At 36.4% G+C, this 22,331-nt stretch overlaps 1 protein-coding gene across 4 annotated transcripts in view; it reads right to left on the bottom strand.

Moving 5' to 3' along the window:
* Positions 1-22,331, bottom strand: part of LOC148947515 (uncharacterized) — a 91,796-nt gene that overhangs the window by 25,502 nt on the left and 43,963 nt on the right. For 2 of the 4 annotated variants that reach the window (XR_016142376.1, XM_089096111.1), the window contains exon 1: positions 3,659-3,847. The exons of 1 other annotated variant lie outside the window; for it this stretch is intronic. The gene's annotated coding sequence lies outside the window, so the exon portion shown is untranslated. Of the gene's footprint in view, positions 1-3,631; positions 3,848-22,331 lie in introns of those variants that run through there. One more of the 4 variants, XM_089096112.1, reaches the window with a different exon arrangement.

Raw genomic sequence — 22,331 nt, 5'->3', positions numbered from 1 at the left:
GGGGGAGTATCCTCCTTAAAAACATATTTTCTATCTGGAAATCAACTACACTGAACAAAATGGCTATCTCACAATTTTGATTGGATGTGTTTGGGGAAATGGTGATAGTGGAAGGGGTGTTAGTTGCCTTCCAATTACTTTCGACTAGTAAAAGGGAACAAGCCACTCCAATTTCCAATCGAATGAGCCCTTTTCGAAGTTTCTAAAACAACTCCTTTGATACAAAGTGCCCTGGCCTAAAGAAGAAGAAAACAAAAATAATACATTGTGCCAACATTGTTCTATACTTAGGCAGCACGATTGCACTGCCTATGATTATCTTTCAAGGAAACAATACTAAGCTAAAAAGGGACAAATGACTGGAAAAGTGTACATATAACTTGTAACAGCATCAAAAATTCAGTGACCTCATAAACTCCATTTTACTTTTTATAACAAGATGTAAGATTACTGAACACACAGACATAGAATTGGAAAAAACAAATGATTAGTGAAAAATATTGGAGGAAAGTAGGCTAAATGGAAAAACGAATTGTTTTTTTTAGCAGAAATAGTGGTAACTGAAAAGGTGCTTTGCAACATTAATCCAAGTTTGCAGGAACACCTGAAAAAATATGCACACTGCAGCACTGGTACTGTAAACAATTTGCCATCAACAATAACTGATGAATCTATATCTATCAGATTGAAAGATTAACAACTCACAACAGTGAAAGAAATAATCTGAAAATAATCCTATAGTATGGTATAAATGGGGTGTTACATTTTACTAGCATATTAATCAGTTTTCTTTTCTTCTTACAATTTCCTAATTTAGAGAAATTGAGAAGAGAGAAATAAAAAACAATAAACTGTAGGCTATATTTGCCCTTTCAATTCCCATTCCCCTTCAGGTTTGGATAGATGCACTTATTTATTTTTTATTATTTCAGTTTCTAATTTTATAATTCTAATCTTTTTCAATCCTTTTACTTGGTTGTTTGCTTGGAATCTTATGATTAAGGAAGCCAAATTTTATTCTTTAATTATGGATCCAAAAACTAATATATTTAACATATATAAGAGCTGACCATAATTATTCACTACATTGTTCCAGGTCGTGTAAAAAAAGATTTTGGGATTTTTCTTTCTTTTATTAAAAGATTTTAGCAATAAACTTAAAAACATTTTTCAAGATGGCAATGTTAGTACAGTAACTCTTCAAAAGAGGAAATATAATGTTATAAACAAGATTTAAACTTAATAGAAAAATAAAGAATTACAATTTAAGACTTTTGAAAGTAAAGAAAATATTATTTTGCTTGAATACATGAGGTGGTTTATTCAGGAGATTAATATTATTGCAACATTCTCTAATTTAAACATTGGCCTAATTACAAAAAATTGATGAGTTTGCAGAATTAAAAGAGAGAAAAAGAGCAATACAACTAATCAATATGGGTAAATTTGTTTAAGTATTATTGTTTGTTTTAATAAATTTTGTTTATGCTTGCTTATTTTAATCAATAACGTATGCAATTAAATTTATATAGTAATAAACTGAATTAAATGTATAGTGTTTTTTTCCTATTTTTTCTTGGAATCTAATAAATGAATGGAGCTACATACCACATGAATTAAAAAAAAAACTACCAAATCCAAATAATGTGTAATGACTGAAAAATAGGCCTAGTTCCAAAATTACATTTGCCTATTACATGTTGCCTATGGCCATCTTTAGCCTTATCCCACCCCTGAATCAGTGCCTGTACATTATTACCCTTCTCTGTCTTTTCAAAACTGTGTGGACTGCTCTGCAAACAGAAGAGAATTAGTATTAGGACTAAAAGCCAAATGTATGAGTCCTTTGCTTGCTCTGTTGTTGCATATGAATGCCCAGTAAAAGTATCCAAATGCAGGCTCTGAATTTGTTTTACCATAGGTGCATAAAGCACATACTTGGACTGAAAGTTTACAACTGAGTTTTAAAAGTAAATAATAATTATGCAACTTTTTGAACAGAAGTTTGAGCTGGAAACACTCATTTGTTGCTACCATCTCTACTATTTGGGCCATGCCTATTGCAGGCCTAATAACACCTTAGTTATAAAGGCACTCTCTCCTGATGTGACCATGCCTGTTGCGTGCCTGATAACTCCCTTCTTTTAAGGGCACTTTGGTGTCAACAACTACCAGGTAAGAAAAAAAGCATGAAAGCAAGTCAAAATCCTGAAAGAAAACCATCAAATCAAGCTTTAAGGCAATTAACTGGTTTAGATATTGGGGCTACCAATTATATCCCTCCTAGCTTGAAAATCTTACCCATTTGACCCTTGACTTCATCCCATAGAATAGAACTGCCTGCCACCTCCCAGTGCCAGAGAGAGCTGCAGAGCTTGTGTCCAAATTCAAGTGCAAGTAGGTACCTTACCCTATTTAACTTCAAACAAAACTAGAATTATTGTAATTTTGTGTTGCATCTACACTAAATTAGCAAAACCCTCAGGTTAAAATGCACTTTTTAACCTAGTCCTTTTAGCCAAAACAATAAACTGGCAATAGAAAAACAAGTTCCTCATAAATTACAACTTTGAGGTTTACCTGAAAAAGTTTGAGGTTTTCTGTATTATTGGGTGGGGGGAGGTATTGTGACTGCCTCACCACCTACATGATGCCCATGGGCATCAAAAAAAAGTTAACACCACATTACTGCAGTGGCTCTCATGTATCATAGAGTTTCACTTACATGGTCATAAAAAGTTTCCTTGTTTCAAAAATTAAGAATAATAAATGATGAAAGAAGATATTTATTTTATTTAATTTACTATTAATGGGAATCATCATAAGGACTCGGCTAGTGATGAAATTCTTCAGAATCAGAACATACCTTTTATCCAAGAGCATCTTCTAACTAATATCAGTATTAATGTTCTTAAACGAAGTAGTGATCATATTATTTTTCGTATCCCTGCCCAAGTTATCAAAAGACATCTGTCCAGAAGACTTGCATGCATGTTTAAGAAACATTTGGAAATTTTTTCCCCAACTCTGCATGGTTCAAATGATAGTTTTCTGGCAGTCAGATTGGGCAATACACTTCTCACTAATGTGTACTTACTGTGTGACTATTGCATGGTAGCCACGACAAACAATTTTGCCAAATCCTGTGCAAAGCTAAAAACTCTTTTTAGTGACACTACTGCCAAAAGATTAGAGTTTTTAATCACAGTTGATTTTAATGCTGACATCAAGTGCTACTTGCCCTAATCTGATTCACTGTTAAGTGCTCTGCCCCCCCCCCCACATTCTTTCACAAAAATCAATAAATTATTTGTGTATCCATAATTCCAGTAGTCAGTCTGATCTGGATCATGTTGTTCATTCACATGGGCTAAAGCCATCTGTGGTTGAAGTGCTCACTGATCAGCAAGACTGTGACCACTTACCACTATTGTTCAAAGTTTCTTTGGACATTCAGCAAGTAAATTGTACAAAACAAAGACAAAATAAGTGGTTTAATGTCAGCAACTGGAAGAGGGCTGATGAATGCTATCTATAAAAACAATTTATTTGGCAATTTATAGCAGCAATTTCAAAAAATTTATGCATTGCATTTTAGCATGGAAAAAATTGAAATTTTTTAGAATTTTACCATCAGAACAAAGGACTTTAAACTGACCATAGAGACAAAACGGTTCACTTATTTGCCAAATATTAGGATCTGCAGACTAGGCTAGCTCTGTCAAATTTCACTGCGCTTAGTTAAGAAAATGTAGAACAGTCTACAATGTTCAGGATGTTGATTATTGACGACTCCTCTATAAACCAACTTCTGTTGAGACGATCTTCTTTGTTAGCTAATGTTCAGTTCAGGATATCACGCCTTTAACATTTTTAAATTTCGCGCTTGTAATTGGCTTTCTGATAATAGATGGCGAAGAAGATATAACTTAAGGGCGAGATACATGTAGCTCTTTTTAAGCACCTGCAGCTCTGTGGGCAAACGATAGCGTAACAATAATAATGCCCTTTGCACTATATTTTCAAAACTAAACATCATGGACGCCAACAATCAAATAGAGGTTATTAGATTGATCCCAGCTTATCATTTAGCTCTTCACTATTATTGTTGTTAAGTTCTTTTACTAAAATTTTCAAAACATACTAAAATTGACTAAATTTTCATCATTACAAAATTTGTGTTAAATTTAACATTCTTTCATTAATAAATTATGAGTTCTTTTATTATCGAATATTTAATTACTATTATTATCATTTATTTCTTTTGATTTTCCTATTTATGGGAATGAAACGACTGGGGATTTCTTTATTTTGATGATCACGATGAAACTCACTGCCGTTTTTGTACATTGGCACTGAAAACAAGAAAAATTTTCAAGCTGAAATAGGCGCTAGTTTATTTGAAAATCGACGCAGATTTGTTAAATCGGCGCCAAAAAAGCTATGTGTGTCCAGCCTTTGAACAATATTGCATTTGCTAGTGCGTTCCAGCATTCCAAGATTCATTATCTGACCTGCCCAATTACTTACCCTTAGTGTTTCATGAAGCAAATACGACGTCAGTGGTTAGGAAGATTGCTACTTTAAACAGTCTGGGCTAATTGTAGGTTAAGTTATTCCTGCTACCCCCCCACCCCAAAAAAAAAACAGGATGAGCAAGGAAAAATGATGTTATGTGATAACTTCAAAATCAATCTGATCAAAAACAACATACACAGTGCAGATACTAAAAAGGAGGAGCAAATGTAAAATTTGTCACGTCTAAAGAAATTTTTAAATTCGTAAACTTAAAAGGGGAGTACACGTGATAAAAGCTGTTGTTTTCTTTTTTGATTGTTGATAGTGTTTCAGTTAACAAGACAAAGTTGCCGTATAAGCATTCGTTGTTGTCTTTTACAGATGGTATCTGAGCAAATCAGTGCTATGCCAATAAATCAGATAATGAAAGCTTGAATGCAATGTCCTTTTGAACAAACTTCCACCTTTTAGTACATTCGAGCATCACTTATGTGACTGTTTTGGTTAACTCTAACTTCCCCTAATGTGATCTGGTTAATTTGAGTTGATTTGCATTTTAAGGTCGATTTGCATATTCAATACAAGTTTCACTCGTTTTAGGATTTATTTATTCATTTATATTAGTATCTATTGTATGTTTGTTTGCATTGATTGTTTATTTAATTTTTGTTCGTTTTGGGTTTCATTTATACTTGAGTAGCAAAACAATTTTTTTTGTTTTAAGGTTGATTTGCATATTTATTTTAAGCATTACTCGCTTTAAAGGGTTAGGCACACGTAGCATGCTGATCATGCTGATTTCAAGCATATAAGAAACATTAACTTTAATGCTACCCATCAAAAGTTACGGGCCTGAGAAATGTTGCTTTATTTTTGAAAGGGGGGGGCTGCCCATCAACGGGCTACGCATAATAAAATAATGCTAAAATAGCACATTCGTGCTACAGGTGGCAACCCTGATCACAAAACCGGATTCAGCGTATCAGAGAACCCTACTGTAGGGGTTTCAAGCTCCCATCTGCAAAATTGTGGAATTTATGTTTTTTTTTCAGAAGAATGATCACAGATGTTGTTGTTGTTGTTGTTTTTTTTTTTTTTTTTTTTTTTTTTTTTTTTTGTTCTTACCAAAGCAAGGGTGATCGTATCGAGGCAATGGTCCTAGAACATTGGGAGAGGAAACTTAGAAGGAAATCAAAAGTTCTTGTCCCTTTTTAAGTAACCAAAAAGATTGGAGTGCAACTACCAACCCCCCCCCCCCCAATACCACGCCCCTTTTTCCTCAAAGTCGGACGACCAAATTTTGAGATTGCCATTTTGTTCTGAATAGTTCAAAGATCCAATAAATGCCTGTGGGGATGACATGATCCACCCCCTCCCCACACACACAACTGCTAGGGAAAGGGCTGCAAGTTACAACATTTACCTGTTGTTTATATCTAGTATTTGTTATTGGGAAGTATACAGACATTGTTCGTGGGAAGAGATTTTCAACAGGGAAATTTTTTTGTTGGTATGGAGTGTCTGGGGATGATCTTTCAAGGGGAACTTTTATACAGGGGGAATTTGCCAGAATTCCGATATGAAATTCGTTTTATTTGTCTTACTTTCTCTTTGGCACCTCAATTTTACATGTGGAGATTTTCTTTGGGAAATTTTGCCTGGGATGAAATTCTCTGGGGATTTTTTTATATAGGGGAATTTTCCGCGGGGAAATTTTATGATCTGGAATAAATCTTTATGGAGTAATTTTCTGCGGGAGAAACTTTCCATAGGAGGGGGAGGGGTTCGAGAAAAATTTTCAACATGGGAGAGATTTTCTGAATGAATTGAAAAAACGATCAGAAACTAAATAAAAAACAAGTGTTTTTTTTTTCGAATGAGCGTATGGTAAGAAGAATTAATCAAATGAAGTCGTGAGCAGGAAATTTTCTAGGGTATCTGTAGCGAGGACTGAATTGTCAGGGGATTTTAAGTGGGAGAACGTTTCATGGAGGATTTTTTCTTGGGGAAGGGGAGGTGGGTTCCCCGGCATTATTTGAAAAACGATCAGTAATTAGAAAAAAAAACAAGTTTTTTCGTCTGAAAATAAGGAGCTACATTAACTTAAAACGAGTAGAAATTTTTCTGTATATTCTACTGAATAACTATGTGAAACTGGTAGCAATGGTAAAAAAAAATTTTCATCACACCTCAGAGTAATGGACTTGTTCATCCCGGTGTTCATTGAACAAGCATATAAATCTAGTGTTGATGGTAAAATTTATTCTCTTTTTTTACACTGCAGAGTAATGCATTTAGTCATGCTGATGGTCACTGAAAAACCGTATGAATCTGGTAGCAACGGTAGAAATTCCTTATATTTATTTTTTCGTCACACCGCAGAGACGTGCATTTGATCATCTGAATGTTCATTGAATAACTATATAAATCTAGTGTTGATGGTAGAATTTATTCTTTTTTATATTTTTACACTGCAGAGCAATGCATTTAGTCATGCTGATGGTCACTGAATAACCGTATGAATCTGGTAGCAACGGTAGAAATTCCTTAGATTTCTTCCTTTTTTGTCACATTGCAGTGCCATGCATTTGATAATGATGGTGTTCATTGACTTACTTACTTAACGCTCGTGCTCAGCAGGGTAGCCAGTGTACAGGAAACTGTTTGACAGCACTCTCAGTCTTCTCCAAGCAGCCCTGTCCAGGGATCGGGATGGGGCCTCATTTGGGTCGATGTTGCGGTTGAAGAGGCGTTGATTTTGCGCGGCCTCCCTCGAGGACGTTTCCAAACAATCGAGGGATTGAAGTCCGATTTGATCCTTGTAGGGGTAGTTGGCGGGAGGCAGAGTTAGTGGCCGTACCATCTTAGAGAACGAGCTTCTACATGGGAGGAGAGGCTCATCAACTTGAAGGTCCTCAGGATATCAGTATTGCGGATCTTGTCATACCATTTGAAGCCTTCAACTCGACGCAAGTGTATAGTTTCGATGGCATTGACCTTTCTTAGTTGTGTCTGGGTTATCGGCCATGTCTCAGAAGAGTACAGCATGATGCTTGAGACTGTGGCGCTGTAGATACGGGCTTTTGTAAGGCGACTAATTTGCGGTTTTTGGAAGACTGCTCTCAGGGCCCATCCGAATACAGAGTTTGCCTTGGCTGATCTGGCTGAGATTTCGGCGTCAAGTGTGCCATTTGTTGATATAATTGATCCAAGATAGGTGAACTTCCTTACCACTTCAACAGCTTGGCCGTTGATCACAACAGTTAAGGGTGACACCGATGCGGTCTTTTCTAAGGGCATGATCTTCGTTTTCTTCCAGTTGATTTGCAGCCCAACTTTGGAGGCAGTGGAGGACAGCGTCTCGAGTACAGGCTTAAGTTGGTCGATATTTTCGCTCAGGACGGCTACATCGTTGGCAAAGTCAACATCAGACAAAGTCATCCCGGCTCAACTTATGCCAAAAGTGTGGACAAGATGTATCTGGTTCAAAATGTGGTCAATCACGCAGTTAACTAGCTCAGGTGAAGTAGTACGACCTTGTCGTACACCATTTTTGATGGGGAAGGAAGAAGAAAGCTTCCCATTAACAAGAACGGCACTTTCTGTGCTGCTGTATAGTTCTTTATAGAGGCTGACTATCTTTATTGGTAAGCCCGCAGCCTTCAAGATTAGCCAAAGGGACTACCTGTCAACAGTGTCAAAGGCAGAACGAAAGTCAATGAAAGCTAAGTATCATCGAATGACTATATAAATCTAGTGTTGATGGCAGAATTTTATTCTTTTTTCTTTTTTTTACACTGCATGTGTTCGGGGTGATAGGTGCAAATATTATACCGGTAGGCCACGATACCACCAGTGTTATAGTGGTAAGCTACAACGTCACCAGTATTGGCGTAGTAATATACGGGTGTCACCGCTTATTGGAGGGGAAAGCCCTGGCCCCAAATTATAATGTGGTGCCCGCGTCTACCACAACGGCTCTGCAAATATCGAGTTTGGTACTACACTATTTACATGTACCCTGTCCCAGGGTATGATAAGGCGATCGAGTGGTCAAATGGTCACTTTCTAAAGCCAAGTGTACCCACCTGGGGTTACTACTAGAAATCTCTAACCCTCTTCTTGGAGGTAACAAACCCCACTGTCAATATAATAATGAAGGTACCTCGTAGCTCTATTCCTACTCTGCCTGGGTTCCGGGAAAACTAGTACACAGTTTGTAGAAAATGCTTTACTTGTATTCTTCCAAACGGTCACATATGGTAACAAAAATATGCTTCCCCGAACAGGGTCTAAATGCAAACTAACTCAAAAATTATATTCTCTACACAAATTTTGCATAGGGGTGGACCTTAGTTGGCCCAGCCAATCCTCTCAATCCCCATTCAAAACCCATTCTACTTTTTCTCAGCTTTATCTTTCAATGACTCAAAGCAGCAAGTCCAAAATAGAATTTACTTCAAAGCTTACTTATTGCAAAACAACTATAGCTTAGCAACGAGACTTTAAATTGCCATTGAAAATTATACTATAGGCAAATCTAAGAAAATGGAATTGCGGAACGAAAACAGGTCATTTATCTGAAAAGAAAAGAAACAAGGTTAGAACCCCAAAACCTCCCCCCGTAAGATAAATGACCACCCACGTGCTACCTTGGTCCACCCTTACAAACATAAACACATAACTTCAACTTTACAACATCCATTTACCTTCTCTCTTCCACCAGTGTCTGTGCTACTACTTCCACCGCTTGGCTCTGCACCGGTTACCATCAACACGTCTCTACTGTAGAACCACCATGGTCTAGATCGTGTAGCATACGCATTAGGTTTTGAAAGTTGAAGTCCCCAAGATTCTTAGAAAATATTTAGGCGCAGCACAATAAAAAACACAAATTTTCTCACTCTCACGAATTTACATTTGAGAGGAGCAGAGAATCAGTTTCTGGCACATTTAATCATGCCAGCCATCATGAAAAATTGGCTGCACTAGCCTCTTAATTTCTATTTGTGGAAACAACCCACATCTCAATAAAAAAGTAAATTACCCCTTGGCATCATTTCAAATAATCTAAGGCCGAAAATGCAAAGGCTTGTGGAAACGATAAGGGTACTGGGAATGAAGTAAAATTTTGAGCTAGCCATGGATCGTCTTTTTTCTGGGTTCCTTCCCCTGGGATAATCAAATGCAGAATACGCATTGATGCTAATTGAAGATGAAACTTCGATACATCTCCCACTGAATAGAATTTGCCGGAACTAATTGTCGGTTCCCATGAAGAGTAAAAACTATGAATAGGGCTACTGGACAAAGGTTTGGGCGAAATGTGAAGTGACTGGGAGAGAATATCCCCCAAGGACTCCAGATCAGATAGGCAACATCTTGGTAAAGGGATCACAACTTGTCCGCCAGTTGTGCATTGAGGAAAAGGGCTATCTTTCGCGACTTCCCGCAGGGGATCTTCCCCAAGGGATTCCTCCCCCTCATAAAGGATCGACATATCTTTTGAACTGATAATACTAATCTCAGATTCCTTTCCAAGTTTTTCCAATCCGACTCGACATATCTCCCAACTTTCCCCCAACAGGCTGTAGGTCATTCATTTCTATTTTTTAACCATCTCGTTTTATTCCCCATGGGTCTTGGACCTCTTTTTCCCCCCTATTATTTATGTTATCAAGGCACAGCCCATCCAACATTTTATTTTCTCCCTATTATTTATGTTATCAAGGGACAGCCCACCCAACATTTTTTTATTTTTCGCCGCTTCAGGCTGAATCTCCAAATTTTGTCTCTTTTTTGCATTTATTTGTTCTTTTTCACTTTTCTCAATTTTGTCATTCGCGCTAAATAATAAATCATCGTTAAATCTGATTGGGACTCCAGTGTCCACCATCTTTGACTGCATTATTTCATTGTAGCTCCGTTTAATATCTCTTTTCTCTCTTTTAGTTTTCTTTACTCTTACCGTAGAAACAAATATTTTGTCATCGAATCGGAACTGACTTCCGACATTTGGTTTTTCATATTGTACTGAAATTTCCCGAACTTTGCGAGGAAAAGTACGTACAATGAATTTCGTCTAATTTTTCTCTAGTACAATAAGTGTTTCGTTTTGGCCTGTACCTGTTAGCGTTTCATATTCGTTAAAAGTGTTCTGAAGCTTTCGATTTTCTGAAAATTTTCCCGAAAAATCTTTTTCGCGCGTCTTATTTTCAATATTATGTTGTCATTTAACTTCTGCCTCCCATTTCTGCGGATTATCAATATTCTGAACACGCATATCCAGTATTTCGCTTTTTTCGACAGGTCTGCACAGCCTCCCAATTTGTTTTATGGGCTGGTTCACCTCCCCCCGTAGTCAGCGAAGTTGTATATTTTCTCGTAAAGGTGTTTAATGTTTGGTAATTTTCATATTCTCGGAATTGATCCTTAGAAAAATTATTTTGGCTAACCAACGGCCTATAAATAACTTGTGATAAAACATAACTTTGCGAATTTCCCCAACGAGTTTTCATTAGTCTGTCAATTGTTTTTGCAACATCCTGGTAATATTTTTATCCGCCTCGCTATGAGCCTGCCTTTCTTCCTTTCTTTCTTTCTCTTTCTTTCTTTATCTTTCTCTGTTTGTTTCCTATCTTCCTCCTCTTTTTGCTCTCTGGCTTTTCTTTCAGCCTCTATACGTTCTTGTCTTTCTTCCTCTATTTTATCTTTCCTATTTTATGTAAAGTAGAGGTGTATACTTTTCGCGGTCTAGAATTTTTCTTGATTAATAGAAGAACCCTGCCAATACGTTCCATCTGAAATTTTTCAACCCTCTTATTCAACTCTTCGTAGGGTTGAAAATTTTCTCTCAGTGCTGTTGTGTACGCCTCTTAAGTAATGTACGCCAAGTAAAACACCCTATCCAATTCCTTATATAGATCCTCAATAATCTGTTGACGTTTAAGAGCAATCTTTTCATCCTCCATCCCTTCTCTTAAAAAGTAAATATGACTCTGAATCATTTCAACAATTGCCGACCGTTTTTTTCGTGTTCCTTAACAATTTCTTCATGTATTTGTAATTGCTTTTTATCAGCCTCCGTAAGGATTTTGAAAGCAATATCTTCTGCCTTACTAGCTTCTTTGAATTCTACTAGTTTTCTCAAAATCTCCCTAAGGCTATGATTAATGCCTTTAGACGGGATTCTTGTTAGAAGATCTTGGCTGCTAAATATCTTAGAACGACTATTTAATCTAGAGCTAGCGTTTTAAGGTTAGTTGGTCACCATACATCCGGAAACCAGAAATACTTAGGTTGATCTCCCTCAAAAGCCTCCATATGGGCCTTTTCTCCTCTTTCTGCTTCATTTCTACGTTTCTTTTCTTCCATGTCTTTTTCTTTATAGGCTACTCTAGCCCTTTCGCCCTCTTTTCTATTCTTTCTAATTTCATCTTTCTCAGCCTGAATTTTTTCTTATATTCTCGGTGCTCTCTCTTAAAGGCCTCCCTCCATAATAGCCTTTATTTGTATTTTCCTACTTTTTCTATGGGCTTCACTCGCCCTTCTCAGTCTTGAGTTAATCTCTGTCCGATATAATTTCAAAATTCCGTTCATTTCAAAATACCTCTTCAGTCAAAATGAAAATTCTTTTATCCATGTAACTTCCGGTTTCTCGTGAGAAATTGCTGCGTGTCAATTAGCCTTATATTTTTGCATACTAATTAGTTGCGCGATATATTGATTCGTAAATTTTATCTATTATGATCTAACAAGGCACAGCCCATAATAGATCTTCATAGTTCTATTAATTGATTCTTTTTTTATTCTCTTTATATGTAATCAAAATAGGCTACTCTGTAGGCTAAATTAACTTGTCTCTTCGAAAACGCGGAATTCTTTTACTATCAGGTTTACTCATAGGACCTTTTCTTGCTGTCACCAATGTTGGGGGTGATAGCCACCAAAATTATACCGGTAGGCCATGATGCCACCAGTGTTATAGTGGTAAGCTTCAACACCACCAGTATTGGCGTGGTAATATACGGGTGTCACCACTTATTGGAGGGGAAAGCCCCGGCCCCAAATTATAATGTGATGCCCGCGTCTACCACACCGGTTCTGCAAATATTGGGTTTGGTACTACCCTATTTACAGTATACCCTGTCCCAGGGTATGATAACGCGATCGAGTGGTCAAATGGCCACTTTTTAAGGCAAAGTATACCCGCCTTGGGTTACCACTAGAAATCTCTAACTCTCTCCTTGGAGGTAACAAAACCCCCTGTCAATATAATAATGACGGTATCTCGAAACTCTAATCCTACTCTGCCTGGGTTCCGGGAAAACTAGTAAAAAGTTTGTAGAAAATACCTTACTTGTATTCTTCCAAACGGTCACATATAATAACAAAAATATGCTTCCCCGAACGGGGTCTAAATGCAGACTAACTCAAAAATTATATTCTGTACACAAACTTTGCATAGGGGTGGACCTTCGCTTGGTCCAGCCAATCCTCTCAATCCCCATTCAAAACCCATTCTACTTTTTTTCAGCTTTGTCTTTCAATGACTCAAACCAGGAAGTCCAAAATAGAATTTAGTTTAAAGCTTACTTATTGCAAAACAACTATAGCTTAGCAACGAGACTTTAAATTGCCATTGAAAATTTTACTATAGGCAAATCTAAGCAAATGTAATTACGGAACAAAAACAGGTCATTTATCTGAAAAGAAAAGAAACAGGGGTAGATTCCCATCAGCATGGTATTACATTTAATCATACTGATGGTCACTGAATAACCGTTGAATCGGGTAGCAACTGAAGAGATTCTATAGATTTTTTTTTCAAACCTCAGAGCAATGCAAGTGTGTTCTGTGGTTATAGAGAATAAAGATAAAATCAATATAATTCAGATAATAATATCGCCAAGCCCAACAGTATAAAAAAAGGACCAATCAGAGCTGGCTAAACAAAAATGTGGTTGTCGTCAATTTTTTAAAATCAGGCGCTGAAAACATCCGGTTAAAGATATTTGACCTTGGTGATTATAATGACTCTTACTATGCTTCCCAGCCTTTTTACTTTGACCTAGACCCTCCAAACACAACTGGTCCAAAAACAATTCGGCTTTGGTGTTATTTTCCCTGGGAGCATTCCAAACGATAAGATTCGTCTCTGTATGTCGATACTCAGATGCTATAAGCCGATGAGACAAATCTGCACACCCAGTTTCATACTTTTTCGTTTCATTAGTCATAATTGACATATAATTTCATAATGACATCATAATTTCTTATGATGATGATATTCTATAAGAAATAATTCGATATTCTATAAGAAATAATGACATCATAATTTCTTAAGCTTTCAACATCAGATTCAAGCTGTGTAACACGCGAACTCGTAGTATTAACTTCTGATTTTAGCTCGGACTTTGTATTTTCCACTGATACCATACGATTCTCTAACACTTTTATGCTATCGCTTATAGAGTCTAGTTTTTTAACATTTTCAGTAAGTATTGTTAGCATCTTAGCAAACTCATCCGCCAGAGTCTTCAGTGAAGGGACATCGTTATTCCCTTCGGATGAAACGGTCGAATTCAACAAACTGTTCTCAACAGACTGAGATCCTACTTGGACAGTTTTAGCAATCTTCCTTTTTCGTCCCATGGCAAGTGTGAATAAAATAAAATATATAGTCTCTCTTACCTATTCTGGCACCTATTATTTATTCACATCGATGCGGACGTGCAGTTCGCTAAGCCTCCGTTAATTAGGGCACGGCTAACACCCCTATCTCCTGCACCGACGACTTCCAACAGCGTTCGAATACCGACGCTACCTCAGGAATCACAGCGAACTTTCGGGAATACTCTTTAGCGTTTGCAAAATTCAACTAATCAAATATACAAATACTCGCATTTCATTCCACACCTCAGGACAAGCGGTAAAGACACCTGAACTACTACTCAATCAGATATTCAGATAATTTTGATAAGTATCAGTACAAAAACAAATGAATTTGAGCAAATATGGGCTGTATTTTGGAGAAAAAGAACTATCTGACAAGTCAAGTATTAAGAATTGTTTTTTTTTGTCATATAGAGTGTTTTAGTACCATTAATTATTTGAGCTATGAAAAATAATGGTATTAACTATTATACATAGTAGTATGTCAATATATTTGACAATTAATTAAAAAACCTTTTTCCACAAAATAAGTTTTTCAAAGAAAAGTAAAGAACTCCATTAACCAAAAAATGAGCAAAAATAAAATAAAATAATTTACCAAAACTACCACAAATCAGTATCAATAAATAAATGAAACCAAAAACGAACAGAAATTACAATAAATAACCGAGTCAAACTCAAAATGATTAGAAATTAACATAACTTTGGCTCAAAGCCCCTAAGCTTTCCAAAGGCCAGAACATAATTTGCACTTTACTGAAAAAAATACAAATGAATGTTCATTGTCAGTTTAATATAAATAAACTGATATTTAGTAATCAAAATGTTAATATTATTTGATTTATTATAAAGTTATCAATGTAAAAACATTTATATTTTTTTCAGTAAAGTGCAAATTATATTCTGGCCTTGGGAGGGCATAGGAGTTTTTGTTCTGAGAGGTGGGCGTGAGAGGGGGGTTAGTTGCCCTCAAATTACTTTAAACTATTAAAAATGGCACTAGCCCTTTCAATTTCCAATCAAATGAGCCCTTTTGAAGTTTTTACGACAACACTTTCAATAAAAAGCTTGTATGCCCTCAGGCCATAACTTACAAGCTTTACCCTGAGGGCTGGGGGTTGTCATTGTCAAAGACCTAATTTCCAGAGCTTTCTACTACGTTGAACAAAATGGCTATCTGAAAATTTTGATTGGAAATGTTTGGAGAACTTTTGGGCGTGAGAAAGGGGGGTTAGTTACCCTCCAATCACTTTTGACTATTAAAAAGGGCACTAGCCCTCTCAATTTCCAATTGAATGAGCCCCTTTTGAAGTTTTACGACAACTCTATCTATAAGAACCTTATATGCCCCAGGACATAACCTACAACCTTTGCCCTGGAGGCTCTGGGGAGTTTGTCATCCTTAAATACATAATTTCCAGAACTTTCAACTACGTTGAACAAAATGATTATTTCTAAACTTTGATTGAATGTTTTTGGGGAAATGGTGGGCGTGAGAGGGGGGTTAATTACTGTCCACAGACTTTCAACTATTAGAAAGCCCTTTTTGAAATTTCTACAACAACTCTCTATATAAACCTTATATGCCCCCAGGGCATAACTTACAACCCTTTCACTGAGGGCTCGGAGGGAGTTATCATCCTAAAAGACCTAATTTTCAGAATTTTCAGCTACGTTGAACAAAATGGATATCTCAAAATTTTTATTGGATGTGTTTGGGGAAATGGTCGGCGTGAGAGGGGCGTTGGTCGCTCCCCAATCAATTTCAACTATTAAAAAAGGCACTAGCCCTTTCAACTGTCAATTGAATGTGCCCTTTTGAATTTTCTATGACAACACTTTCAATAAAAACCTTATATGCCACCAGGGCATAACTTACAACCCTCACCCCGAGGGCTGTTGGGCGGAGGGGTTGTCATCCTTAAAGACCTAATTTCCAACACTTTCAAAAACATTGAATAAAATGGCTATCTAAAAATTTTGACTGGATGGGTTTGGGAAAAAGGTGGGCGTGAGAGTGGGGTTAGTTGCCCTCAAATCAACTTTGACTATTAAAAAGGACACTATCCCTTTGAATTTCCAATCGAATAAGCCTTTTTTGAAGTTTCTACGACAACGCCTTCTATAAAAACCTTATATGCCCCCAGGGCATAACTTATAACCCTTGCCCTAAAGACTACAGGGAGTTGTCATCCTTAAAGTCCTAATTTCCAGGACTTAAAACTACGTTCAATAAATAGGCTATCTCAAAATTTTGATTGGATGTGTTTTGGGAAAAGGTGGGCGTGAGAGGGGGACTAGTTGCCCTCCAACCACTTTCGACTATTGAAAAGGGCACTAGCCCTTTGAATTCCCAATCGAATGAGCCTTTTTTGAAGTTTCTACGACAACCCTTTCTATAAAAACCTTTATATGCCCCCAGGGCATAACTTAAAACCCTTGCCCTGAGGGTTGTGAGGGAGTGACCTCCTCAAAAACATATTTTCTATCTGGAAATCAACTACGCTGAACAATACGGCTATCTCAAACTTTTGATTGGTTGTGTTTCAGGAAATATTGGGCGTGAAGGGGCTGTTAGTTGCCTTCCAATCCCTTTCAACTATTAAAAAGGGCGCAAGCCACTCCAATTTCCAATTGAATGAGATGTTTTTGAAGTTCTACGACGACTTCTTCGATACGAAGTGCCCTGGTCTAAAGGATAAAAATAATAAATAATAAATTGTGCCAACATCGTTTTTATATGTCCCCAGGGCATAACTTAAAACCCTTGCCCTGAGAGTTGTGGGGTAGTGACCTCCTCAAAAACATATTTTCTATCTGAAAATCAACTACGCTAAGAAAAATGGCTGTCTCAAAATTTTGATGGGATGTGTTTGGGGGAATGATCGGCGTGGGGAGGGGTCTTTTTGCCCTCTATTCACTTTCGACTATTAAAAGGGCACTAGGCACTCCAATTTCCAATCGAATGAGCCTTTTTCGAAGTTTCTACAACAACTCCTTCGATACGGAGTGCCCTGGTATGGAAAAAGAAGAAAAAAATAATAATACATTGTGCCAACATTGTTCTTTACTTAGGCAGCTCTATTGCGCTGCCTATGATACAGCCTGGCTGCATCTTACAGACTTCCAGGAAATTTATCATTCATGGCCTCTATTTCATGTCTCCTTAATTCATATTTTAATGCTCTCTCTACTTTCATTACGTTAGATATATTCAGAATCACCAGCCTATAAATTTTAAGGGGGTAGAATATAAATCTAAGCTTTCCAGATAATTTCACAAACGTCTTTTGAATCACCAAAGTTGAAATGGAATATCTAATTTGCCTGCAGCAAACACTTTTTTGAGCCTCAGAGCACAAAAATAAAAGTGACTTTTTTCTCTGCTTCCCGTCAGTATCATCGTCATGCACAGAAAATTATTTTGGGTTAAGTAGTTAAATAAATACCATACTTCTGTAAATTTGAAATGTAGTTCAAATATATGGAAAATATACAGAATACATGGAAGCTCGTAATGGTCTCTGCTTAAATTAATTAAAAAACAAAGTTTTTCCGAGGGAAGTAAAGAGCGAAGTTGAAACTTAAAACGAACAAAAATTATTACTACAAAGCCTATCTAATATACATTAATAATACTAGCACAAATAAGCCAACTAATTAAGTTCTCCTACGTTTCTAGGAGTATAAAAAACCAGCACTTTACTGAAAACACAAAAGCCAAGTATAAAAAACAGGAATATTGATTTGGGAGTCAAAAGTGAGTACGTAGCCTGACAACAATAAACTAATCTAATAAGCTTTTCATAGTCTTATAGCAGTTGTGATATCAGTAAATTTAAGTATACAATTGAAATTATCTAAAAACGTAAGCGCAAAATTAAATATTTTTAATAGTCGTAGTCATTGACCATCATACAGAAATATTGAATTGATTTTTGAAATAGTATTTTGTGTAACGAAAAAACAGGTGAGTTCTCGAATTTTACACAGCGTAAACTTGAGTCAGTGGTGCATAATACACAAGTACCAAAATTCCTTCCCCCTACGGAAATTAATGAAAATAAAATTCAAATAAAATTCCCACATTTGGAAAGCCTTATTTTCCACGGGAGGTATTTTCTGGGGGGTATTTACCAGGGGGTAGGACATTTTTGCCGAGGTGGGGGGGGTATTTTCTGCGGGTTTTTTGGGGGGGATTTTGGTCTTAATTGACAAGTTGCCTTTCACTTACTATTTGCACCAAAGAATATTTTGGCATTCGGGAACCAAGAAAGAAACCATATACGCCCCTTTAGAATCAAAACTTCATCCTGAATCCACTTGCCTTGGGATTTAACTTTACCCTCAATCCCACTAATGTGCAAATATATACCCTGAGTTTTATAAATACACTGAATTTTGCGTAAGTCACTTGTTCTAATTGGTTTAACAGTTTGTCGAAATAGTGGAACATTAATTGCGTTTTAGACAAAACAGGCTATTTATTTGCACATTAGGAGGATTGAGGGTAGAGTATAATCCCGAAACAATAAATATATTTTTAGGAGTTTACCCCTTCCTTCCGGAAATATATCCTCGTTGAAAGGAAATCATTCCCAAAAATGCACAATAAAATGTTCAACACTACTATTTATGCAAATATACCGCCTTTTACGGTGCGGAATGGCCCCGCACCGTAGCTTCCTGGACTTTATCAACAAGAAAATAGGTGAAACCAATTAATGGTAAAATTTATAAAATCTTCCATGCTTTCTGTTTTGAAAACTTAAAACGATCAGAAATTATTACGTATATGAGGGGGTTCGTCCCCTAGTCAATACCTCGCTCTTTACGCTAAAGTTTTTTTTAGTACTTTCAAAAGAGCTATTTATTCTAATTAAACGGCCTTCGTGATTCAGTGGTCATCCTTAATAAATTGGAGCAATATTCGAACTTTAGCGAAAAGAGCGAGGTGTTGACTAGGGGACGAACCCCTCATATACGTTATAATTTTCTGTTCGTTTTAAGTTTTGATGTTGCTCCTTACTTTCAATTGAAAAAACTAGTTTTCTTAACTTAATTTCTGATCGTTTTTTAAAGAATGCTCGGAAATGTGACACCCCCTTCATAAAAATATCCCTTCCCCCATGAAAAAATTCTGCATGGGAAGATCTTCTCCCGTAACTCCCTTCTCTGACCCTCCCCCCTCCCATCAGAAAAAATGCCTCCTGAAAACATCTGTATACTTCCCAATAACCAATACTATATGTAAACAATGGACAAAGTTCATAACTTGCAGCCCTTACCCCGGGAACTGTGGGGGATTAAGTCATCCTCAAAGAGATACTTATTAAATTTTCAACTATGCTGAACAAAATGGCTATCTCAAAATTTTGATCAGGTGACTTTAGGAAAAAATGAGCGTAGGAGGGAGCCTAGTTACCCTACAATTTTTTTGGTCACTTACAAAGAGCACTAGAACTTTTAATTTCTGTTGGAATGAGCCCTCTCGCGATATTCTAGGAACACTGGATTGATACGATCACCCCTGGGAAAAATTTAATAATAAATAAAAACAAATAAACACGCATCCATCATCTTTCTTCTGGCAAAAAATACAAATCTCACATTTGTGATGACAGGAGCTTGAAACCTCTAAAGCAGGATATTCTGATACGCTGAATATGAAGGTTTGATTTTCATTAAGATTCTATTATTTTTAGGGGGTGTTTCCCCTTTTTCGAAAATAAGGCAAATTTTCTCAGGGTCGTAGCTTTTGATGGGTGAAATTTAACTTGATGAAACTTATATATTTGAAATCAGCATAAAAATCCGATTCTTTTGATGTATCTACTGGTATCAAAATTCCGTTTTTTAGAGTTTTGGTTACTATTGAGCCGGGTCACTCCTTACTTACAGTTTGTTACCACGAACTGTTTGATATTTGCTCAGACCAATTATTTTCCTGGTATTTAAGGTTCTTTTACTCCCTAGAATCAGGTCAAAATTAAATTTCTTGTTTTAAGACTTTCAAAATTGGGCGTAAAAACACTCTACATCTGCATATGAAACAGAAATGGAATCATTAAAAAATAAGAAAGCATACAGAGAAGTTCATTATTAACGCGATTCTTGACCTAGTTCATTTTAGTTCATTATTAACGCGATTCTTGAGGACTTCGGTTAGTTTGCTTTGACTAGGACTAGAATAAAGTGTCTCACCGTGGATGTTCAAATTAACATTTGGGATTTACCAAGGACCGAAGAACAGGTAATTGTATTTTTCCAGGCTAACCGTGGTTCCCACATATACAATTTTTTTCTGCCAAATATTGTATCAAAAAATCGCAATTGAAATTCGCATGCTAACGCGATAATTATAATAGGGGATCACACTGCACAATTTATTATCGTTCGATTTTCAGTGGCAAAAATTTCAAAAAGAAAATGGTGTTTCTAAGTTCTAGAAAAAAATTATAGCCTTATACCTTCCTAATGAACAGGTAAAATATCAGGACTTTACAGAACAGGGAAATCATAGATGATTTTTTTTTTCTTTACCTTGATTTGAAGTTGACTTTGAAATCAAACTTTGCTGAATTTGAAAAAAGATCCATTGAATTCTTAGTATTCATTTTTATGTTTCTTAATCCTGGGCTCCCGCATATACGATTATTCACATGCGAACACGATTATTCGGTCAGATATGCGAATATCGCAGCTGTTTGTGAATTTCGGTTAAAATCTATCTGATTTCCTAAAATATCGTACAAATTCACAAATCTCAACTACTGCGATAATTTTGATGAATAAATCGTGTCAAGAAAAATTAGCATGCAATGTCTGATACAAATAGGATAAATTGAAAAAATTAAATACATGTATATATCCCCCCCCTTCCGGAAATGTATACCCCCATATCCTGATTGACATAAGAAATAACTTGTGTAGTTTCTCTAGATTTAACTTTTTTTTCTAAACAAAGATAGAAAAAGGAAAGTACTTTTCTAACTTTTTTTTACTGCTGACGACTGCTAGATGTGTGTTTTTGCAGTGGGTATATATATATAAAAAAAACTAATCTGGAATTCATAAATGAATTTCTTTATGTGTCTATTTTTCCTCTCTGATTGGTATATCTAGCAAGTTTTAATGAATCCAAGATTTCTGACGCAATACTGCCAAGATTTATTCAGATTTTCTAGGTATTCTTTATCAAACAATCCCCGAGGGGTAGGTTAATAATTCCAACTTTATTTTTCAAATATTTTCAATTAAAACTTTTTAATTTTCCCCTATTTTCAATTTCCCTGGGGGGATTTTTCGTGGAGATTTTCCACAGGGGGGGGGACATCCACAGAAGAAATTTATTCGTGAAACTTTTTCATTGGACAGGACTTATTTTGTTATTTTCATTTTAAAAAAGTATAAACAGATCAATACACACTTCTTGGGTGTCATATGGCAATTTATGATGCCTTATTTAGTTGAATTTATAAAAAGAGATTGAATATAACAAATAGTTTATAAATAAGCCCCTGAGTAGTTCTGTATAATGTCAATGCGTCAAGCTCAGCCTTTCCGTTCCAGAAATGTCACCCGAATTACGTTTTACGGTACCATATAGCCCTTTAGCACTTTAGCACCTTTAGCCCTTTAGCACTTTAGCCCTTTAGCACCATATAGCACTTTATGACAACAGTATCGAACCAAATTTATAAACAACGATAAGATATAAGGAGAAGCTTTTAAATGAGCCCTTAAACAGTTCTCTATGATGTTCCAGTGCCACGATAGCGTTAAAGAAAAAAAATCAATAGAAAAAAGTGATATGCAAAAAAAGTGATTTTCCTTCTTTTTCAAGGATGGGTCCTGTATAAGGCTTCAATAATGGCAATTTAGAGGGTGTTTATTTCATTCTCTTTGGGCTGTTGCATTCGTTTGCAGTAGTAAAGCATTAATAGATACAGATCCTACATTCAATCCTACGCCTGAGGGATGAATATGCGTGTAGTTTAACCGGTACATTGGCTTGCCAGGGTCAATCACCTATTACTACGAACGATACTTGCCCTACCAAACGGGTTTTCTAATGTGACACTCATTTTTTTTTTGAGGTCAGTCGGTTAGAGAGAGCGGCGGTCACACTAACTTGA

The sequence above is a fragment of the Artemia sp. Qi Xiang Cuo genome, chromosome 10 (assembly GCF_049724085.1).
Source record: "Artemia sp. Qi Xiang Cuo chromosome 10, ASM4972408v1, whole genome shotgun sequence".
Lineage (NCBI taxonomy): Eukaryota > Metazoa > Arthropoda > Branchiopoda > Anostraca > Artemiidae > Artemia > Artemia sp. Qi Xiang Cuo.
Note: the sequence above shows the minus strand (reverse complement) of the source record. Positions and strands in the feature narration are given on the sequence as shown.